Source organism: Antechinus flavipes, chromosome 2 (assembly GCF_016432865.1).
Source record: "Antechinus flavipes isolate AdamAnt ecotype Samford, QLD, Australia chromosome 2, AdamAnt_v2, whole genome shotgun sequence".
NCBI lineage: Eukaryota > Metazoa > Chordata > Mammalia > Dasyuromorphia > Dasyuridae > Antechinus > Antechinus flavipes.
Window position 1 is genome coordinate 590,682,035 of NC_067399.1, and position 21,625 is coordinate 590,703,659.

At 35.9% G+C, this 21,625-nt stretch overlaps 1 protein-coding gene across 1 annotated transcript in view; it reads right to left on the reverse strand.

Moving 5' to 3' along the window:
* GPAM (glycerol-3-phosphate acyltransferase, mitochondrial) overlaps positions 1 to 18,062 on the reverse strand; it is a 72,271-nt gene extending 54,209 nt beyond the window's left edge. The window contains exon 1 of the mRNA XM_051981408.1: positions 17,825 to 18,062. The gene's annotated coding sequence lies outside the window, so the exon portion shown is untranslated. The remainder of the gene's footprint in view (positions 1 to 17,824) is intronic.
* Positions 18,063 to 21,625: the final 3,563 nt, after the last annotated feature.

A 21,625-nucleotide genomic window follows, 5' to 3' on the forward strand; every position in this document is an offset into this window, starting at 1 on the left:
TCCCATTGCACAAGTGGAAGTGATGAAAGAGTATGGCTAAATCATGTAAACCCATCTTCACTCCTAGAATCTTAGGTATCGTCTAATGCCCACTTAAGTTTTCTACTTATAAGTTGGCATTGAACTATGGTGTACTGGAGAAAGGACAGAAGATTGAGGGTCAAAATATCTGAGTTCTAACATCTACTAGTCACACACAAAAAACCAATCTCATTCTAATTGACAACCAGTAGATTCTAAGCCAAGCCCTATTTGGTCCTTGGGGTTCAGATTGAAAGTAAATAGTAATCATTTCTGCTTTGGCCAGAAACCCTAAGTATCTTCTCCTCCCAGGTTAATTAATTAATTAATTTTTATTTAGATTTTTTTTGGACTAGATGAAAAAGGAGATTCTTTGCCTCAATTGCTTCTCAGCCTTAATCATTGAATGGGTGGGACCTCAGTCAAACTGAGACCTGTTGAAGACCTTGGTGTAAAAAAGGCCAAGGTCTCCCATTTCATCCAGGACCTTCTCCAGTAGTTCTGATCTATATCTGACCACTGAACCCAGATGGATCTGGAGAGGAAGGTGAGGCAAGTGACCTTGCACAGCCCTCCCTCATGTAAATACAATTCACTTGCTTGTCATTGAATCAGCTCGCTGATACCATGGTGTCTTTGAGACTGAAGAACAAACAATAACATGTGTCAACATAGGCAAATAACCTAATTGGTCAGAGAACATTTGGGTGTCCTCTAAAATCAGAGATTTAGACACATAAAATTTGAGAATTTTAAGGAACTTCAGTATCCATTTAGTCTAATCCAGACCTGAAAAGACCTGAAAAAATCTCAAGTATAATATGCCAGAAAAGGGGTCATCCACCATTGCTTGAAGACTTCCAGTAAAAAGAAATACTTGAAGAGCCTATTTCTCCAGGTAGATGGTAAATCTCCAGTTTAGACTCCTTTACTAACAACAGTCCCATGGGACTACTCAAATTGTTAGTAAAGGAGTCTAAATTGGCACTCAGATTAGCATACTTTACTCTGTATGTGGCCTGACCAGGGCAGAGTACAAGTAGACTATCACCTCCTTATTTACATGTAAAATGGATGCTAAGCAGTGAGGATGGATTTATATTCAATCACTTGAACTACCTACCTCACAGTTAATTTTGTGTAACACTTCTGAGTCTGCTTCTGAGGTTTTCCTCCTTTCTTTATAGGCCCAGTTCAAAGTGGGCACTGAAAATAGTTTCATCACTTTGGAATTTCTCTGACTTTTCCACCATATGCCAGGAAGGTCATTTTTGGGAAAACCTCATTATTAGTCCTGAAATTGTACTTCATCACTTCTTCTATATCTCTGATTAGAGGATGGAACCAAAATATCCCAAATTTCCACAAAAGGAGGGAACATATATACCTCAAAACATCTTGTTTCTCACCTGACTACAATATTTGGGACTACTTTTACCTTCCCATCTTGTCCCTGCCTCTGTTCGCTTCACTATTCCATTTCTCCCAAAAGTTCCTTTTATGTATTGTCTACCCCCATTAGGTTGTAAACTTCTTGACTCTAGGCACTATATTTCTTTTTTTTTTTTTTTATTTGCTTCCCTCCAATGCTTAGCACAGTAACTAGCACATCATAGGTGTTTAATAAATATTGATTGATTGGTACAGCTGAAGCCTACATTAATCAAATACTCATCATAGATGATAAATGAATGGGTTAATAAGTGTCTAAACCTTAGCAGAATTCTCAAATCTTTTATTCAACTTTAATGAGTATGTCTCTAACTTTCAGGAAAAGAGAAATCTTAAGTTGATCATCAAGAACCAATCTGTACACTTCACTGTTAATTAAGCCTAATCATTTCCTAGATACCCATTATATGCAAAGGACTTGTTCTATATGTCAGCTAGACAATTCAAAGGACTATTATAAATGGTTACTTATAGACCTGGCTTGGTTAGATAAAAAAGGAGACATGAAAGGGAAATGTGGTTTTTGCAAGGAATTGTGAATAACTGCTTACTTATATTCTTGGCCTTTACTTACAATGATTCTTTAGACATTGTAGGAGAGTTTAATTAAAGAAATTGAATTTCCTCTATTATTAACTCTGTGCTATAGTTGGACTCTGAATCTTGAGTCGATAGATGTCCAAGGGATTCCAGAGGAGATTCAAAAAGTTGGATGGGAAAAAATTGCATTTTTATTTTCAATAATCTCTGAAATTTAGCATTTTCTCCTATTATAAATTTTAATAACATATTTTAGAGAGGTTTATATCCCCTCAGTGAACTACCAAAAAGGTTCATGACACAAATTAAAGTTCCTCTGTGCTAGAGGATCTCTAGACAGATTACTCTCTTAGGTACTAATCTACTAATTCAGTAGAGGGGGAAAAAAAACAGATATAGGAATAATAGTCAGGAGAGTTTAATTCTAAGCCTAATTTTCACATGAACTATTTGATTCTGATCAAGTCCCATCTTGTCTTAGTTTCCTTTTCTAGCTTCCTTTTCTATAATGTGATGGAGAATAAATGACTTCCAAAGTCCTTTCCAACTATATCATTCTACCTTTCCACATGCCTATGATAGAGCCAACAGTTGAAGGATTTTGTTTCAAGATTTCAGTATTTAAGGGAGCCTCAAAGAACCAACATCAGAGGAAGGGATGTATTTAATTACCTCCCAACCCATATCAAACCTCTAACTGAAAGACTTCACTTTTTTTTAAATTAAGGATATGAGATGAGAATCTGAATTACTGGCTGTAGTCTAAAAAGTAAGATTTAATTACTGGTCTAATCTGGTACAAAAAACCTTATGCAGCCTCTTAGAGTAAGTGGATTAATCTGAATTTGCACTCAGCAATTCAGCAATTCAAATGGTTAGGAGATGGAATTTCAGCATTTAAGAAAAATATCCATTCCCCCTCTCTAGGGTGATGCAGGGATTGGACTCCTAGTGAGTAATGGGCAGGGAGAGGACCTCAAACAAAGATGGGATTTCTATCATGCTCTGCTAGACAGAAGCAATCTGGTTGGCACTGCTCTGGTGCAATTGGGGACCTGACATAGTTTTTGAGCATAGATGTATGAGCCACAGCTATTATGAGGAGATAAAATAGTTAATCTACTCTTTCTGCTCCAATTAGTAAGAATGAGGATTAGAAATTTCCCATTCTCTAGTAACACAAAAAACTCAGAAGTATTAGCAAGAATATTCAAATGTCTTTCACCATTCTCTAAAAGAAAGATTCTATCTCATGGCTTTTAGTGGAAAAAACACTGAATTTATCATTAGAACTAGGTTTAGCTTGTGGTTTTGACTTATATAAAAAGCTTTATGACCTTCAGGCAAGTCATTTACCCTGTCTGGGTCCCAATTTCCTTATCTGTATAAGTTTTAGGATTTGTTGGTTTCTATGGGTTGTTATAGTCCTCATGATTCTTCTCTTATATGTATTTTTCTTACTTTTCCCTCCCCCCCATAAAAACTACTTTTAAAAGGTAGGGAATAACTTATAGTTAATGTGGGGTGGGGGAAGAACAAAGCTGAGTGAGTGTTATGGGCCAGAACTCTGAACTTGCAACAAAGGATTCTTTTACAAGGTACTCAGTCAGTGGAATTGATAGAGACAATAGTTATCTAATTTAGCATGGTTCAATATGATTAATTTAATCCTACAAGGAGATGTTATGGGCCAGAACTTGAAACAAGGTGCTAAATGGAATTGAGACAATGGTTAAATCTAGTTTAGCATTGATTTCCAGTGTGATATAATGATTGGTGTATACTCAGTGTGGAGAATATAAGTTAGAAGCTCTCAGGGCTAAAAAAGACAAGTGCACTAGAAGTTCTCAGAGGCAGAGACAGATTCATTCCATCTTCCACCTTTGTTGTGGCTGGAGGCTGAAGTACAAATCTTTGGATTCAGAGAGATTCAGAGGACAAAGTAGGAGACAGGAGCTCAACCTCTCAGAACCAAGGAGAGAGATGGGCCTCTAAGAAAACTAGCTGAGCCCCAAGTGAAGGAGATCAGACTTTGAAGGAAAAAATAAAGGATTTGGATTTTAATCCCTGGCTGTGGTGATTACTGAACTGAAAGGAAGGCTGCTCTCAGAGATCTCAAGAAAACCTCAACAGAGAACAATATATTTTAAAGAGAATATTACAAGTGAGGAAGTCTGGATTCTAATCATATAACTCTGCCAGTGATAAATTGAATAACTTACCATTTCTCTGAGTCTTGGGTTCTAAGGATACTTAAAATTCTAACATTTTATAATTCTAAGATCATGGCGTATAATGGAATTCCACCAAAGAATTTGAAACAAGTAGTCTTATCAAAAATATTCCAGCTATATAACCTAGGACAAAAATTGGATTTTGGGGGGGATTGGAAGAAAGAGGCTATTCTTTGCCTTGAAGTTTACCTAGTCTTAATCACTGAATGGGCATTGCCTCAGTAAAACTCAGACCTATTTAGCTTTAAAAGGTCAAAGTTTCTTACTGCAACCAGAGTCATCTGTAGTCATCGTGATCTTGCCATTGGACCCAAATGACTTTGGAGGACAAAGTGAGGCTGGTGACGTCACACAACATTTCCTCTCTTCAATCTAACTCACTTGCATGTTATGCTATCATCTCCCTGATGTCATAGTCCTCTTCAAGAATGAAGGACAAACAACAACCTCTTTGAGTATAGCTGCCCCGCTAAAGACCCAACTAAATTCAATAGTTGATTTATACATTGATTTTTCTTTCTTTCGCTCCCTCCCTCTCTTTCTCCCTTCCTCCCTCCCTGCTCCCCTCTCTGTCTCTCTTACTATACCTTAAACCCAAATCACTCTGTCATTGTTAGGTCTCAATCCAAATCCCAGTTGGTTATTGTTTAGATTTATTCAGAGTGAATATAAATGGCAATCTTTTCTGTTTTGGCAGAAATCTGGAAGGTCTTCCCACCTCCCTCTGTCCACATAGGATATCATATCCTTACCTACCCAGTTCTGGCATATGATTATAATGGAATAATATTGTGCTATAAAAAAATGACAAGCAGGATGATTTCATCTGGAAAAAAGTTAATGAACTGATGCATAGCAAAGTAAACAGAACCAGGACAACATTATAGTAACAGCAATATAGTACCATGAAGAATTGTGAATGACTTAGCTATTCCCAGCAATACAATGATTCAAGACAATCCCAAAAGACTAATGATGAAACATCTATCTGCATCTAGAGAAAAGACTGATACTGCCTGAATAGAGATAAAAGCATCCTACTTTTCATTTTCTTTTATTCTCTTTTTTATTTGAGTCTTGTACAAAATAACTAATATAGAAATGTTTTACATGATTGCACATCGGAGGAAAGAAGGAGGAGATAGAATTTGACACTAATTTTTTTTTAATGTTTAAAAATTATTTCAACATGTAATTGTGGGAAAAATAAAATATTATTTTATAAAATTATGTCAGAGGTCTCATAAGGTTTATTCTTCATTTATAAAGTGATGGACTAGGATTAGATGGCCTCTATTTTTCCCTCCAGCTCTAATGCTATGATACTATATTCCACAAACAAGACTCTATCTCTCAGTTGCAAGCATTTTCTCTGGCTGCTCCACATATTCTCTTTCCTCTGTTTCGGCTACTCACCTACCTACCTTCCTTTAAGTCCCAATAAAATTCCAAGAATAAGAAACAGAATCATTACAAAAACAGAAAGAGAACTAGATGCTTACAGAGAGATAATAGCAATTAGGAAGTTTTTCCTGGCTACCATATTATAGAAGCTCTCCTTCAACAGTACAGATTCTACTAGTAAGTCAGAACAGAACTGTTGAGTCTGCAAAACTTACTTCATTTAAAAAAAAAAGAATTCATTTCCTTTGAATAATTCAATGAGAAATTGAAAAGATGAAAAATTAATAAGCATTATCATAGGAATATATCTATGTGCCAGGAAATTGTTCTTTCCCAAATCTGTATATATACTATGTCATCATCATCTACAAATATTTATAAAGCATCTTCTATGCATAAGGCTTTGTAGGGGACATGGTTACTTCCCTCAAGGAGCTGAAAGTCTATTTATCAAATATTTTCTTGGACATATAGTAATATCCATTCCAGATTTAAGTCTGTTTCACAAATATTATAATAGAAACTTTCATGTAAAGAAAACTTCAATAGCTACTTTATATATAATAGAGATATATAACAGGTTATATATCTATCTATATATGTGTGTGTGTGTAGTATAGAAGATTATATAGATATTTATTTATTTTTATCTATCTCTGTCTCTAGCTAATTGAATTGTGTCACCTTCTATGTAAAACTCTTTACTTCATTTACCTAGAGGTGTGATGTATTTTGAACTATGAGCAAAAGAAGAATGAGCTGATTCAGGAAGTAATAATAATAATAATATAATTCAAATTATAGCTAATATTTATTTAGTTCTAACAATATGTCAGTAACTGTGATAAATGCTTTACAAATGTTATCTCTTTTTTTTCCTTTTAACAACTCTGAAAGATAGGCATTATTATTATCTTCAGGTAAACAGAAGGTAAATGATTTGTTAAGAGTCACACAACTAATAAGTTCTGAGACTAGCTTGAAATTTAGATCTTCCTGACTCCAAGTCTGGTACCCCATTCTCTGTACTAACTAACTGCCCTTGTACTTGTGAGTGCTCCCCTTTTTAGAGGTGTTTAAGAAAATGCTAAGAGACCATTTGTTGGGGATGTTGTATATGGAAGATAGGTAATTCTGGTTCATGTCTGAGTAGGCCTAGATGGCTTTCAATGTCCCTTCCAATTCTGAATCTTTACTTCTGAAAGGCTACAATACAGGATCTGACTGCTTATTTACTTGATTACAGGAATTCCCCCATCTATTCTTTTAAGTAATATAACAGTGATTAGTATATAGTAGATGTTTTATGAATGAATGTGAATAAATGAATTGGATACATATGATAAATTTAGTCACCTCTGTCAATTCTCTTCTCTAATTCTACTATATAATCCCAGGAGCATCTAGGGTTCTTGAGCAAAATCAGTTCTGTCATGGAGGAAGTACCATTTTAAAAGCCACAATGATTTAAATGTCTAAATTGTTCATCACATATTATAGGCTAGTTATAAATAGAATTGGTGACTTGAGCTAACCCAAGAATGACTTTTATCTATCAAAATTATATTATGGACTATAAAACACAGTGGAACTAATAAGGGAACAGGTATGGGTGGCTTTTATTTTAGTTGTTTCTACATCCTGCAATAGATGACCTTCTAGATTTTCATGAATTCATCATAGATTTCATGAATGGAAAGAAAGCCCTTTTTGAGAGGCTATGAAACTTCCTGGTTTTGAACTGTCCAGCCCTAGCAAAATGACTCCTCTCTCAATCAAGGAACTGATTTCTTCTAGGAAGGGAGATCTTCTAGCTTGCATCTGGAAGAGGGAGAAGACCCTAACCTACTCTGAAATGGCTCACTCAGCTGTGAGCTGAAGAATGGCAGGATAATTGTTCCCAATTTGGGATCTCAATTAGCCTTGGTCTTATGATCTCTTGGAGAAATTGATGACCTAAAATTAAAAAGTCTTTAGCTTATTGAATTATTTCAAACAATAGAATATTAGCACTGGAAGGGACCCTAAAAATCTTCTAATCTAATCCAGTACTTTTTTTTAAGTAACAAGGATTAAATGATTTGCCTGGAGTCACAAGGCTAGTAAGTATCTGAAGTTAGATTTGAACTCAGGTCCCCCTAGCTCCCAAGCTGGTGCTCTATCTACCCCACTACCTAATTGCCTCTTCCTCCCCTTCCTTCCCCCCTCCCCCCCCACACACCCCATATCACTTTAAAGAGAAGGAAACTAAGGAAGCAGAGAGATCAGACGACCCACAAAATTGCTTGTAAGAGAAACAGGATTTGAACTCAGTTTTCTGATTCTAAAACTGATGATCTTTCTATTAGAAATGCTCCCCATCTGAAAAAATGTGATTGCACCAAACAGTCTCTAAGGTAAAGCAGATAATAATTCCAACAAAATGTAAGTGGACAGAGACCTTTTAAAATTGTTTTTCCAGGACCTTACACAAATTTGATATGAATAATCCCAGACAACTCAACAAGTTTGAAAGATGAAGCTTTTATTGGGACTGCCAATAAGTCTTTTGATAAAGATCAATTCACTGAATCTTGGTTTGGGGGGAGAATTTTGGTGGTGATCTGCTATCCTCTAAAAGATAAAGGTGAAGAAATTCAAAGAAACATGAGTAAAAATAAATTAACTATGATTTGCTTCCTAAGACTGCCAAATGCTTGTCATTTAACTAGTGAGTTGAATGGACGCATGCATGAGATTCTCATTATTCCTCATTACTGTGTAGGAAAATCACAGCTAATGAAGGAATCTGCAGGAAAAAAAATGGTGCTGCTGAGAAAGACTGACATAAAGAAAAAAAAACAATGGATTTGGAACCAGAGTGTTCCTATATAAATCCTACCTATATAGCTTGCTACTTATATGATCTCAAGATCACTAATTGCTAAGTTCTGAGTTTCAATGTCTTCATCTATAAAATAAATGAATTGAACTAGATGGGTCTAAGGTAATTTTCAGTTCTAAACCCATGATCCTTTGACAAAAATGTGACATACTTAAGACATAAGAAGTAAAGATCCTATTCAACATCAAATCTATGATCTTGGCATAGCAAGGTTGAATTAATTATAGGTACCATCTCATGTGGAGCAGTTAGGTAGTACAGCAGATAGTGTTGGACAAGGAGCCAGGAAGACTACTCTTCTTGAGTTCAAATCTGGGTTCATACACTGATTAAGTATGTGTCTGTGGAAAAGTCACTTAATCCTGTTTGCCTCAGTTTCCTCATTTGTAAAAAAAAAAAAAAAAAAAAGAGCTAAAAAAGGAAATGGAAAACCACTCCAGTATCTTTGCCAAAAAACAACAACAACAACACAAAACAAAAACTCTCAAATGGGGTCCCAAAGAATCAGTCATGCCTGAAAAATGACTCAACAGCAAACCATGCCATGTGAATACTATTCTTAGAGCTACCATTCCTGATTTTGGTCAACCGGGTGGGGATTTTAAGGACCTGTTTCTGTCCATGTGTAACTCAAGAATACAGGGTGAGCACTTTGAGACTAAAAAGCATTTTCTTATTGTCAACAGAGTCAAAAGAGCTAATGATTCAACAGATTATAAAAGAGTAAACTATGCAAATAAAGTGATGAAAATGTCTGTGCTCTTTGAACCAAAGATTCCATTAATAGTCTTTGCCCCATAGAAGCCATTGATAAGAAGAGTCCCCATATATACTTATTAACTGTGTGACCTTTAGGCAAAATCACTTCAATGATCCCCTTCTCAAGTTCCTCTTCTTCATTTACAAAAATAATAATAATTAATTAATTAATTAATGGTAGGAATATTATGATCTCTAAGGTCTAGCTCCCTGAACTTGTAATTCTCTTTCTGCTTCATACAGGTCTTTTGCTTTGAGGCACTAATATCCATAGACTTTTCTCTGTCATCTTTGTGTGCCTTCTTTCTTGGTATTCATTCCAAAAATCCAGCAAAACTTTATAGGTATGCCCTTCAACTCCTCACACCCACCCCCGATTAATTAAAGTCCCATCCCACATACCAGAGGAGCCAGGAATTCTTTTCATCTGAAAAACTGCTGCTTTATGAGAAAATGGTTGCTGTTTTCTTTCAAATTCATCTTATTTGGGGCAATCTTTATCTCTAAGTAGGGCTATGGATTAAATTATATGGAAACAGAACTTCAATAACCACTATACTTCATTGCAAAAGGACTAGTTCATGGCAAATTCAAAGTTCTGGAAGCAAGCAGTCCCAGCAGAGGGGGAAAATTATGTCTGCCTGCTGACTTAGGGGAGGGGGATGGGGAGTGTTGCTCCGGCAGCATCAGAACAATGATGGAGGATTTTAATTAGAAGGGACTCAGTGTGAAAACTAAGACCATTTGCTTCCAAGGCTGACTCTGAAGGCTGGCAGACTGGGTTCTATACTTCATCTCAAGGTAAAACAGTTCCTGAGGGATAGATAAGATATGGTTGAGATTTCTATTTTAAATAAGATTTCACTTTCCCATTATGACCCTTGTGGAAATAATTCACCTTGGAATTTAACTTTGTATTTAGAAAAGATTTCCTTTAGCCTATTATTTCTTATTTTGTTGTTGAGTCTATTGAGTTATGTCCAACTCTTGGTGACTCGATTTGGGGTTTTCTTGGCAAAGACATGGAAGCAGTTTGCCATTTCTTTCTTCACTTCATTTCTTATATCCTGACATAATTCAGATCATAAACTTAGAGTTGGAAGGGATCACAGAGGCAAGCTTGTTCACCCCTCTTATTTTGCAAATTAAAAAATAGAAGTCTGAGAGTTAAAGGACTTATCCAAGATCACACATATAGTACACATCAGAGATTAAGGTATGAATTCAAGCTCTCTGACTCTAGACCCAGTGTTCTCCCTACTTAATTCACAAAATTGAATTTCATTATTCCTGAGTTAACAAAGAAAGATTTTCCAAACATTTACATGGGATGACTGGGAAGGACTAAGCTTACTCTTCCCCAACTATCTATTCTACTTACTATGGCATTCTGTATTTTATTTAAATTATACAATGTTAGAGTATTGTGTGATTAGAAATTATGTAATCTAAATTCCTTAATTTATTAATAGGAAAACAAACTCAGAGAAGTGACATGGCTTATCTAAAGTCATTTAGCTAATAACGTCACAATCGAAATGATGGGAATATGGGTTCCCTGGCTGCAAATCGAGATGGTGGTGGCAGTGGTGGTGATGGTGGGAGTGGTTTAGTTTGGTTTTAAACTAACCACTCCTCCTGCCTTTTTCCCACTCATAATCTTTATCCCCTTGAGTATAAAAATCAGTCTGGTTTCTAAGAGTTCCTTCTGAAAGTACATTAAATTATCTGGAAGTCATCATACCTTCAGCTATTGTCAGTTTGCTCCTACAGAGATGATGTAGTATATAGAATCAAAAGACTATTAGAGAGCAGAAAGCTGAGATTCAGTATATGTTCTAATTGACTGAATATAAGCAAGTCACAACTTTCCTGAATCTCAGTTTCCTTAATTCTAAAATAGGTGTAATACTTATAGTACCTACTTCTCAGGGTTGTTGTGAGGAAAGTATTTGCAAACTTTAAAATGCTATATAAATGTGAGGTGATGATTAATAATAACAAAAATTAGCTAGTATAGCCCTAGGAATTAGTTGAAAGCCAGCTAAGAGCAAGAGTTTCCCTTGGGAGAGTTGAGGTCAGATGAGAATCAGGAAGGAAGAAATGGTCCAGGCAAGGGAGGGAAGGAGGATGAAATCAAATACCAATTTTTTTTCTACTTTATAATATTGCAAGCAGGTCCTTTACCAATCTTTCTTTCAATGTAACTTACAAATTTCAAATTTTAGGACATGGGCTTATCTCATGAAGAGTAATAACTTTCAAAATGTCTTTTAAAAATGCTAAATACTTTGTTTTCCTTTAGATGAATTGTTTCAGGGCCTTCCCCTGACAGTTCACAAAAGGAAAATTAAATGTAGCCAGGAAAGTAAAGATAGACCACCATATATTGGAGTTGGTATGAAATAAATGAGTCACTTAGGGCAAAGTGAATAAGGTTAGGTTCTACATCTGGTGAACAGAATGTGGCTGTGCATCTATTTCAAATAATCTTTAGGCAGTAGTGATGATTATAAAGGCTGTTTCAAGGCAGATATCAATATCTGTTGGTGTCCAGGAGCAAGTCTACTTTCTAAATAGGCAGACAGCCTCATAACCTCTCAAGGTATCTTGGGAAAACACTCACTTTATTCCCTCTTATTGCCTGAAATTATCTCCCCTATCATCTGCCACAATTCTTAACATTTTAATGTGAGAGTTTCAATTCTTTGGTTTAAATGAACATCATTTTTTTTAAAGCACATATCATTTTGAGGAGAGAACACTACATTCCATCATTTTCAGACATTAATACTTTCCTGTGAATTTTCTTTTGAACCCCTGGGCTATGTAAAGACACTGGGGACTAACTGGATAGGAAAAGGAAGTAGAGAGAAAAGACATTACAGGGAAGAAAAGACCCTGTTAGAAACTGGAGGGGGTAAAAAATTAAACTGATAATTTTGCAGAGGGGCACCTGAAGTCAGTCTTTTACTGCGCACAATTTCCCATTTTCTACTGAAGCCACTGAGAAGAGTGGAAAAAGCACCAATTTGGGGTTGTGAATCTGAGTTCTATAATCTAGGGTATGCCTACAGTTCTCAGTAGCTTTGGGCATGATATAATAACTTTCAGGGTCTCACTTTCCTTGTCTATAGAACAAAGGGGTTGGATTTGCAATCTCGAAAGGACCGTTCTAGCTCAACTGTTCTCAGGTCCTGTCTCTGACAGGACTAATGTACTACTATGTACTAGTACTATAGTACTAATGTATTAATGTAAACTGTAAGCTCAGAGAGTTATGGAGGTTAAAGTTGCATCAGGTCTGTGCATTGAGAAGACAGGAGTAGCTCTTGGTGGGATATTAGACTTAGAAACCCAAGTAATGGTAGGGGCTCATGGTTGGCAGAGGTCACAGTGCTTATTTCAGGAATTCAAGCAGACAAGATGAGGGCTGAAGGAATCATACAAGCAGCAGTCATACAAAGCATCAAGGCAGCAGTAAGGCAGGAATCTGAAACAAGCAGAAAATCCAGTGAGGCAATCAGAATGCTGGGAGGTACATTAGATACTGAGTCAAAAACTGGCTCAAACAGGAGCTTCTTATATTCTTCCTGCTAAGATATAAGAGCTAATCACACCTGATTAGCCCTAAGGTCACACCTGAGATCAAACAAATGATTGCACTAGGGGAAAAGGATAAAGAGGGAGAAAACAGTTGACAATGCATTTTGACTGAGCAGAAATGAGCAAACTAAACAATGAAATTGGTCAAAAAGGTATTTGTAAAAGTATTTTTGCATCTAATGTTACTGGAGCTGCCATATAACTACCAAATTATGACTAAAGAGCACCTCTGTTCAAGAAGCTTTAACTCCCCCATTGTCTTAGAATCACATAGAAACTCCTCAGTAGACTTAATAAAAGTCTTCAAATTCTGACTCTTTATTCTAGCTAATCTTCAACCAAGATGGCCTCATAGCTGGTCCTCAAGCACTTCCTTCAAACTTTCTTCTCCATGCCCTTGCATAAAGAGATTACTCCTCCCTACTTATCTCTATCTCTTAAACCCTAACTTCATTCAAGTATCAAGTCAAACACCAATTCCTTCAAGAAACCTTTTCTGATTCTTCCAATTATTAAGTACCTCTTATCCCAATCATTATGTACTACATTTATTTTGTAAGCTCCTTCAGAGCAGCAACAATCCTACTTTTATATTTCTGTCCATACTATGTCTAAGACATAGTAAATGCTTAATAAATGTTTGTTGACCAATTACAGCCAGGAGCTGGATTCTGGTACAATTTAGCATATGTATATGCAAGTCTTGGGATTAGAAAGAACTATTTGTTCTTAATGTCTGTGTGATTATGGGCAATTCACTTAGTTATTCAGTGTCCTGGGCAATTTTCTAAGATAATGAATTACAGAAAAGTGGCTGGTTTACATGAATAGTGGGATATTATCTCCTTCAGAATTATCTTTACCCATAAAAACATGGATCCATCAGAAAGGCCTGGAGAGACTTACAAATGAGCAGGACCAGGAGATCATTATATACTTCAACAGCAATACTATATGATGATCAATTCTGATGGACGTGGCCCTCTTCAGCAATGAGATGAACCAAATCAGTTCCAATAGAGCAGTAATGAATTGAACCAGCTACACCCAGTGAAAGAACTCTGGGAGATGACTGTGAACCATTACATAGAATTCCCTATCCCTATATTTTGTCCTCCTGCATTTTTTATTTCCTTCACAGACTAATTGTACACTATTTCAAAGTCCGATTCTTCTTGTGCAACAAAATAACTGTTTGGACATGTATACTTATATTGTATTTAATTTATACTTTAACATATTTAGCATGTATTGGTCAACCTGCTATCTGGGGAAGGCTGGGGGGAGGGGGGAGGGAGGGGAAGGGGGGGGGAGAGAAGGACGTGAAAAATTGGAACAAAAGGTTTGGCAATTGTCAATGCTGTAAAATTACCCATGCATATAACTTGTAAATAAAAAGCTATAATAAAAAAAAAAAAATGGATCCAAACAAACAAAAGTCCAAAACAACCCAACCACACAAAAATCCAAGTTAGGAATGGAGTGAGAGCAATATTAATACCCCTTTTTTCTCCTAGATGTAAATAGAAGAATGGGTCACTGGTACCATAATTAACAGTGAAAGTCAACAGGCATCCCTTTCCTAGAATGGACTCCCATTACCTCTCTGCCTCTTGTTTCATTTTAAAGTATTCAAATATATGCATACCCTTTGAGCCAACATTATTTCTGTTGGGTTTGTATCCTAAGGAGATGATAAAAGAGGGAAAAAAACCCATATGCGCAAAATTGTTTGTAGCAGCCCCTTTTGTAGTGACAAGGAACTGGAAATTGTATGGATGCTCCTCAGTTGGGGAATGGCTAAATAAGTAATGTTATATGAATATAATGGAATGTTGTTGTTCTATAAGAAATAATAAGCAGGCTGATTTCTGAAAAGACTTATGAACTAATTCTAAAACTAATGCAGAACTAAGAGAACATTACATACCATAACAACAAAATTATGTGATGATCAATTGTGATGGACTTGACTCTTTTCAACAATGAAGCAATTCAAGGCATTTCTAAAAGATTTGTGATGGAAAGTGCCATTCACCACATTCAGAGAAAGAACTATAAAGAACTATTTAGTATAAAGACTAAATGTAGATCAAAGTATAATATTTTTAACTTTTTTATGTTATTGTCTGTCTGCTTGGTTTTTTCCCCTTTCTCATTTTTTTCCCCTTTTGATCTGATTTTCTTTTATTTGCTCAGCATGACAAATATGGAAATATATTTAGAAGAATTGCACACATTAACCTATATCTGATTGCTTACTGTCTTAGAGAGGGGGAAAGGGGACAGAGGGAGAAAAATTTGAAACACAAGGTTTTGTGAAGGTGCCTTTTTAAAATTATCTTTGCATGTATTTGAAAAAAATAAAATACAATTTAAAATAAATAAATAAATATTTTTAAGGACAAAAAAAATCAAAAACTATTCAAGTATCACTTTTGAACATGAAGTCTCCCCTTCCTTTTCCTTCCCCCTTCAAATATTATAGACTTCCCCAAAAAAATTACTTTGTATGTATTTCATACACATTTATGTGTACACAAGTTATCTCCCCTGATAGAATGCAGCCTTCCTTAGGGTAGGAACTGTTTTTGTCATTGTATTTCCATAATCTGCATTATCATTTGCATATAGTACTTTAATAGAAGTTTGTTGATTATCAGAGAGAGCTTGTGGTTGGTAACAGAAGCAAGACTAAAAATCAAAGGGCAGAAGTTATAGAAAAGAAGTCATATCCAACTCTAAAGTTCTATATAAACCTAATCCCTATGTGTTCTGGAAGCTTATGCTTCCAAAAATCATTAAAATGTAATGTCTGTGTCATTTCTGCTGCTGAAACATCTGTTTAATAACAACAAATATTATTTCAAATGGGACTTGCTAGTCTTAATAATCTTGAGAGTTTCATCAGCAAAGGAGGCTTATTAGTAGCATTGTCCCATTTCCTATCAGAAAGAATAATCATTTTACCTAAAAAACATTCCCTAAAGAAAAATGGCTCAGAAGATATATTTTTGCCAGAATCATAGCTAGCATTCTGGGGCCTCAAGCCAATGCAATAGAGGAAGGAAAAAAGAATACATCATAGTCTAAAGAATTGTTCCAGATCTGATTTTTCTCTAACTTAATGGGAGAAAAAGAAGCACCGCAACTTAGCAGCCTGAATCCCTCTTTGCCCAGGGGAGAAAATATGGTGAGATGCCCCTGAAAAATCCCTTCTTTTCTGAGGAAATGAGATCCACAGATGTATACTGCCTCTGGGAGAACTGAATCACCTCAAATTAAGTCACTTTAAAGACTCCATATCCTTATGTGGAAAGTTATTCAAGGGATAGAACTACCACCCATCACTTGTGTTAATCTGTGCTGCCCCTCTCTCCAGGATTGTATTTGGTCTTAAGGAACAGCATCGCTTCAGCCACCAGAACTATGGCCTATTTCTTACACTAAAACCAATCTATCAGGGAACTAGAGTCACCCTGTTCCCCCAAACCTAATTCTTTATATTGTCACTTGGGACAACAGGTCCTTGCCTATCAAACTTAAAACCAATGGGGAAAGTTTATCTTGGCAAGTAAATATCAATTTAGTGAGGACATAGGAAGTATTCAAGTCATAACAGCATATGCATAATGAATACAGGACTTGCAATTCATAAAATCCTTTTGCCCTCTATTTCAGTACTCTGGGTCAATGGCCCAAGTTCTTTAACCTAGTTAGAGCTCAAATAAGGGCAAATAGGAACTCAGGAAAAGACATCAAGGTAAAAGAAAACATAAGACAGTCAGAAAATGTAAGTAAAAAAATAGTGATTTGAATGATTGCTTTATAACTCTCAGAGAATAAAGAATTTGTTGAAAGCATCACTTCATATGATGCTCATAAAAACCCTACTTTTTTTCCCTTTATATTGTAATATTTATTTCCCCCCAAGCATCTTTTAAAAATGCAAACTCTCCCCCTTCATCCTTCCTTTGCATAGTTACAGTTATCAGGTCACCTACAAGAATTCCAGCTTTCATCACAGAGAAAAGCCTCTAACACAGATTTCTGGCCAATTTCCTCACCCACTTAAAATCTGAAGCTTAGAAAATGGTAGAAATAAAAAGAAACACATTTCAAATAAAATACAATCTCCGAGTGAAATAGAAAAGCAGAATTTAGAAAGAAAATTCAGAACTGAGAACTTTTCCCAAAGCATCTCCAGGTTATGTTTTAATAAGTAAAAAGCACAAACAGTCACATTTGCATCCCTCATATATTAATAGATAGGTAAAGTACAAAGAATTAAATTTAGCTTTAAGAAGTAATATCTTTTTCCCCCTTCAGAGATGCAGCCGTGAAAAGAAAACACCAGGAAGGAATGTATACAAAATCAGTAAGCTTAAAGCAAGGGTTCTCACCCTTATTTATGGTACAGGCCCTTCCAGCAGATGGCTGAGGCCTAAGAATCCTCAGAATATATTTTTAAATGCAATAATAATAATAATAATAATATGCATAGGATTATGAAGGAAGTCAATTACATAATCCTCCAAATCTTTTCTTAAAAAGCCAAATTCATAGACCAGGTTAAGAATCTTTGGCTATAGGAAAGTTTGCTAACCAAGAGAATGGTAAAGCAGACCTTTAGAGCTTAAATTGGCCATAGCTTATTTATTTAGTTGTCTTTCCCAAGGTAAATAACATACAAGAAAGCACACTGACTTTGCCATTGTCTTTTTCAGAATCCAAAAAAGGATCTGGATGGCCAGAAGTATTTCTAAGCTCTTCTAAATCTAACATCTCCATTTTTATCTTCTGTTTTTCTGACATTCAGATGCTAGTATCTAAAAGTGCTGCCTCCACCCCTTTGAGCCCAACAGGAGTTTCCTTCATGCATACTCTTGACAACTCAAGAAATAGAACAATATAGAAAAGTTACCTGGCTGCTCAGATGCTGAAGGTGTTTGCAGGTTTTTTGCAACTAGTTAAGTCACAATTAGCAAGCCCACAGCTCTGGAGAGACCACCACTGGCCAAGGAAAGCCTAAAAACAGGAACCTTGCTCTTCTGGATGCTTACTTGTGGAGCCAGGCTGATGGTCAGTGGTTCAGGGACTTATAATGTACTCCAATAACCTCCGAAAAAGTCTCTTTGATGACGGCAAGCTCAGCAGGCACAAATGCCCCAACCAGCGCTCTGTTTTGAAACTGAGCAGGAGGAGGAAGCTCTTTTAATCAAATAATAACCAGCCAAAGATAAGATATGATAACTCTCTCTAGTTGGGCCAATCACAATTGCCCTTCCACCAGGAAGAACAAATAAGTCCAAAGCTTCTGGAATGAATATCAAGGCTTGTTATAATTTAATGATGCAGCAGATGGTGTCTTCTTTACCTCTTCTTGGCCTGGCCTGGTGGCAAGATTTCTGGGGCAAACACTAGTATCTATTCCCATCCCCCTCCAGGCTGGAAGGAGTTCCAACTCTAGTAGTCAAAGTCTCATGCTTCATACTGTCACTTGGGATAACATACATTTGCCTATCAAAATCAAACCCCTCTGAGGAAAGAGAGTTACTGCTAACTGCTAAGTTCATGCTGTTCATTACTTTAGTAAGATAATAGATAGTGTTCAAATTATGACAGCATAAGCATAGGGAATACTAGACTTCAGTTTATATCATTCCATTACCCTGCCACTGAAAAGTTGAGTACAAAATGAATCTTCTTTCCCACAGCCTTGCATTATAATTTCAGAGATACTGAAACTTCACTTAAAATTAATTGTTAAATGGCAGAGACTTTAAACTTTCCTAAAGGCAATATTTTATAGTTATATCTGGGTTTTCTACTTGCAAAGCACATTCACACACATGGTCTTATTCATTCCATAGAAGTCAGGCAGGAAAAATAAAGCATGCTAACCTACAAAAGTGCAGGAAAAGACATATATTTGTGGACTTTGCTTTGATATACTGTGCTAATTGGTTACAAGTATTGTTTTCCTCTCATTTTATTTGGAGAGAATAATAAAAATATTATTGCAGTGGTAGTTATTGGATCAATTTCCGATATAGAATGGGATAACCCTCCACTTGTAATGTTCTCTCTAAAATGTAAGAAAGGAGTAGAGAAATGTAAGAAAGTGTAGAGAAAGGAGAAAGCTAGAGAAAAGAGAAGGAAAAATTGCCATTGAAACAGCTGAAAAATATTCAGAAGGAAATTTAAGATGAAACACAGATAAACAGAACGGTTTTAAAAGTAACATGTTGAATTTATTTTATATTTTTTAAAAGAAAGCTGTATATGTGTGTGTGTGTGTGTGTGTGTGTGTGTGTGTGTGTGTGTTCAGAGTTTCATATATAATATTCTCTTTTACCTGGAAATATTCTCTTTTTGGTGCTCTTTAATTCAGATTATTTTTGTTTAAAAAATCATGGCAGACAGATCAAGTACCATTATTTTTATTTGTCAGATGATCAAATGGAGATTTTACTTGCCTTAAATCATACTGATTATAAATTACTGATCTGTGACTGGAGCCAAAGTTTCTTAATCCTAAATTATGATTCTAAATTCTGTGAGTATGTGCTACCTACATACCTAAATATGCCAGCATACACAGGCATAACCCACAATCTATGAATGTTTATGTTTAAAATTTAGTGTTCTTTCAAACAAATTGGACTGAACTAAATTGAGTGTCTTCTATATGTGAGTCTATTTTCCCCAAGGACCAAGGTAGTAGAAAAGGAAATTTGCTCTGGTATTGAGGAAAATATTTTTCTGCTATAGTTTTTTTAAATCTTTTCAGCAAATATCCCTAAATATTATTGCAGTGCTAGTTATTGGATCAATTTCCGATATAGAATGGGATAACCCTCCACTTGTAATGTTCTCTCTAAAATGTAAGGTTCTCTGTTGAGGTTTTCTTGGGGTCTCTGGAAACAGCCTTCAGTTCAGTAATCACCACATGAGTAGCCAGGGGTTAAAGTCCAAATCCTTTATTATCTCTTTCTTCTATCTATCTATCTGTCTATATCTCTATTTTCTTGTCTCCTTTCCTGGGGCCCAATTAGCTTTCTTAAAGGCCTATCTCTCTCCTTGATTCCTAGAGCTTGAGCTCTTGCCTGTCTTCTCTGGCTTCTGAATTTCCCAAATCCAAAGGTTTGTGCTTCAGTCTCCAGCCACCACTAAGGTGGATGATGGAATGAATCTGTCTCAGCCTCCAAGAGCTTCTAGTGTGCTTGTCTTTTTTGGCCCTGAGAGTTTCTGGCTTATATGCTCTACACTGAGTATAAACCAATTATTATATCACTAGGAAACCATTATTTGTTGTAGAATTAAATCAGTGCTAAACTAGATTTAACCATTATCTCCTCAATTCCACTTAGTACCTTGTTTCAAGTTCTGGCCCAGGACACCCACTAATAAATAAAACTGGAAATTTGGACTCTAATTAGAATTAATAAAAAAAATAGTCTACCTGAATATTCTTTTACCTGCCTAATACTGGCCTCCAATCTGTTTCCATTAAAGGTATGATCCTCCTCTCCAACCCAACAACCAATACAGAAAGATTTTTCAAAAGGATTTATTGTAGTTTTATGTCTTTTTCTTTCTTCCTCCCTTTTATCTCCCCTCTTTATTTCCCCTTCATTCCCAAAAGTGATATGTAATAAATAAGGGAGTGGAAATACCCACTTTCAAAGAATCTATCAAAGAAGTTTCTATCTACTCAAAAGCAGAAACACAAAATGAAGGTAGCTCAGTTCTTAAGAACTGAAATATTCAATCTGTTCCCTCTCATTCAAAGTAAGGGTGGATTCCCAGTCCACATCAGTCAGAAATGAAACAAAGTGAAGTTGAAGAAATCTAAGGATTAAAATGAGACAGAGTTAGTGTGATTTAAGGGACAGAGTGGTAGAAGGAAAATGGCTCCTCCCAATTCTCCATTGATACCTTTACCACATAGCCTGAACATTTTATTTTGTCACTCTTTCTCAAATGCCACCATGAGAAGAATCATTTGGGCTAAATTCCTCTTTAAAAATATACCCTTATCTTTCACCTCCACAATTTTAGAGGCTATCAGGCATTCCCATCTGTGAATGAGATAGATCACATTGTTTCCCTCCAGAGATCATAGGAAAAGAATAATAGCTTTCAACTTACTAAACTTTGGTTCCATCCAAATTTCACTAAGTTCTTACCAACATTCTTGTAATGAGTAATAAAGATATTGTCTTCATTTTAGATATGAGGAAGTTGAATTTCACAGGGGGTTTATTATCAACTCTCTAGAGGACTCACAGATAACCACATATACACAGATATATGCATGCACACACACACACATACACACACACGCACACACACACAGAGACATATATAGACACATATTTTGGGGGGGAGGGGTACATGCATCCAGGTCCAATTTCTCCCTTGAACTTTAGTTTCACATCACCAACTAGCTTCTGAACATTTCAAACTAGATATTACAAACAACTTTTCCAAGAGAGAACTAGTTATCATTCCCTTCAAATCCACCTCTTTCGGAAATTTCCTCTTTCTGCTGAAGACCCCATTTGTCTTCTAGTCTCATGGATTTGTAATTTCAGTGTTATACATATTTCCTAACTCTCCCTCATCTCATACATTCAGTCAATTACCAAATCTCGCCAATTCTACCTATACAATATACCTTAATACTGACCCATTCTGTCTACTCACCTATAACTGCTCA